This window comes from Palaemon carinicauda, unplaced genomic scaffold (genome assembly GCF_036898095.1).
Source record: "Palaemon carinicauda isolate YSFRI2023 unplaced genomic scaffold, ASM3689809v2 scaffold1853, whole genome shotgun sequence".
NCBI lineage: Eukaryota > Metazoa > Arthropoda > Malacostraca > Decapoda > Palaemonidae > Palaemon > Palaemon carinicauda.
In genome coordinates this window covers 25,001-27,500 of record NW_027169429.1, presented here as the reverse complement: position 1 = coordinate 27,500, position 2,500 = coordinate 25,001, and positions in this window count along the sequence as shown.

The window sequence follows — 2,500 nt, the reverse complement described above, 5'->3', positions numbered from 1 at the left end:
GCCCCGATATCTAGGTAACTCTGGCACTAGTTACCTTACCTCCACACTTCGAATCGCTTATAACCAGTAAAAAGTTTATAAGATTCGTCGAGCAGTACCATTACCATGATGCCACTGTGCATAGCCTATAAAAGATATGATACGTCTATCAGAAAATTGTACATGAAATTATTGCCTATGCAAGCGACTTAAAGTTCAGAGTAAGATTCAATAAAAAGATCTCAAAAGATATAAATGGCAAAGCAAAATATTAACAGGAGTAAATTCTTTCTGGTTACAAGTTTTATTTTTTATGGGATTAATGACTCAGCGCTAAAATTATTCATTCAATAACTTTAAATCTCGTAAAGTGTGCCAACATTTACCGAGACCTACCTCAAAGTTATCAAGCGCCTCTTGCTCGATATAAATCCACGGAGTTGAATCCCTCTGAAGTAATCCTGCAGTATGTGGTGGATGCCAAAGACTATGGTAGGGAAATAGTATCCCCGTCTTGGCCTCTCTTCCATGCTGCTACACAATCCATTATATGGTTCCTCTGAAAACTCACTCCCTAGGAGAATCATGCCCTCGTCTCTCCATTGCACTTTGGTGAAACTGGTGGTACTTAGCACTTCATTATTTCACAGCAATAAAAGTCCTTCAAGTGAAAAGAGTTCATTAGTAATGATCACACATTAGTTGGCAAGTTTCTAACGAAGGTCGAGTTAATCCATTTTCCTTTAGTCAAGAGAACTGCTACCTTGGAGGGTTAGGCAGATACTGCTTGGTAAAAAATCTTACCATTACTCGTTAACTTCGTTAAATAATTCAAGAAGGGGTAAATACATTGAAATGGTCTCAAATGCCAGCACAAAGTATTTACAGGTATTAGATAATTATTAAAGTTATTTAAAGTTACATTTGAGATCTTTTTATTTTCCAAGGATTATGAAAAAAGTCAAAGTACTTTTTTCGTACTAAAAATAAACAAGATAAAGAAAACGAGAATACAAGGATTCTGAAGTTGGAAAGAAAAGATAAAAACAATATATTTAACAAGATAAAGAAAACGAGAATACAAGGATTCTGAAGTTGGAAAGAAAAGATAAAAACAATATATTTAACACACTCCCCCCAAAACATTCAGTCCTGTTATGAAATGAAAGCAGGATTGAATTTTTAAACAAATACCAAAAGTATTTACATTACCAGAATTTTTTTTTCTAATATTTGCCAAAATTATTTAAATTACCATCACCAATAATAAATAAAAAAGCCTACACAGACAAACTTTACTGTAAAATTTGTCTGGTCTTCAGAGCACTAATCTTTTCCGCTTTACGCTTTCCCAGAATGCGGTTGTTGGCCAGATTAGAATCATTAGAGTCATAATTAGGACTGTCTTTATCTTCATTTGAAGAAACATCAGGTCTGAAAAGAAATATTAGATTAGATGAATGTCTCTTAGTAAGTTCCCTAGTTCTGCCTTTCAGTAGGGTAACTCCAGTAACTTCCCCAAGCTCATTGAGAACTACATCATGGACTATTCCCATTGGGTATTGGTTTGGCTTACTATATGGTTCTTTAATTAGAACCACATCATTCTTTTGAAGAAGTGTATGTTTTACAGGTTTGAATCTGTCTTTCGCATTTACAGCTTGATTTGTCAAGTTACCCAAAAGTTCTTCATGATAAATGTTAATCAAATGACTTCTGACTTTACACAGTTTTGTGTAGTTTTCTTTAACTTTATCACAAGGAGAAACTAGATAGTCCTCATCCATTTCTAGATCTGGATGTCTTTGCAGCTCAGGAATTAAGTTAACTGAAACAAGGTCATAACCCCTAAATAGACACTCTGGTGTTATGGGATCAGGAAGGGATTTGTTTATATCTGTATCTCTTAATGCCTCTTTAAAAGCTATTGGCCTTCTATTCAATAAATGGACAGTCTGACATATTAAAAACTCAAAATCCCTTATATCTAAAACATTATTCCTTATGGCTCCAAATAAGCATCTCTTTGTAAGTTTCCACACAACTTTCAACCATTGAACCAAGAGCCGAGTTCCCTTTGAAAAACTGTTCAAACTGGAGGTTCTTTATGCCATTCTCTTCTAGATAGAGTTTAACTTCTGGGTCTTTTAAATAATCTAGAATTACGTTGCCTCCTGCTACTAACTGAGATCCCTGATCGGAAATACATAAATTTGGTAGTCCAAACTCAAACGTATGAAGCTGGAAGGCTCTAAGATACTCTTTAACACTCAAGTCCATGCACACCTTCAGATTTATAGCTCTACTCCATGTACATGTGAAACATATTATCCATGCTTTTACTTTTTTCCCACTGGAACGTACAAAGAAAGGTCCCATGTAATCTACAAAAATATAGCGGAAAGGAACCTCTGGGGGATTAATCCTAAAATCTCTATAACAGTGTTGATTAAGATTAACTGTCCTCTCATTGAACCTACGGCATATGACACATGTGCGGATTATCCTTTTAACTACTGAA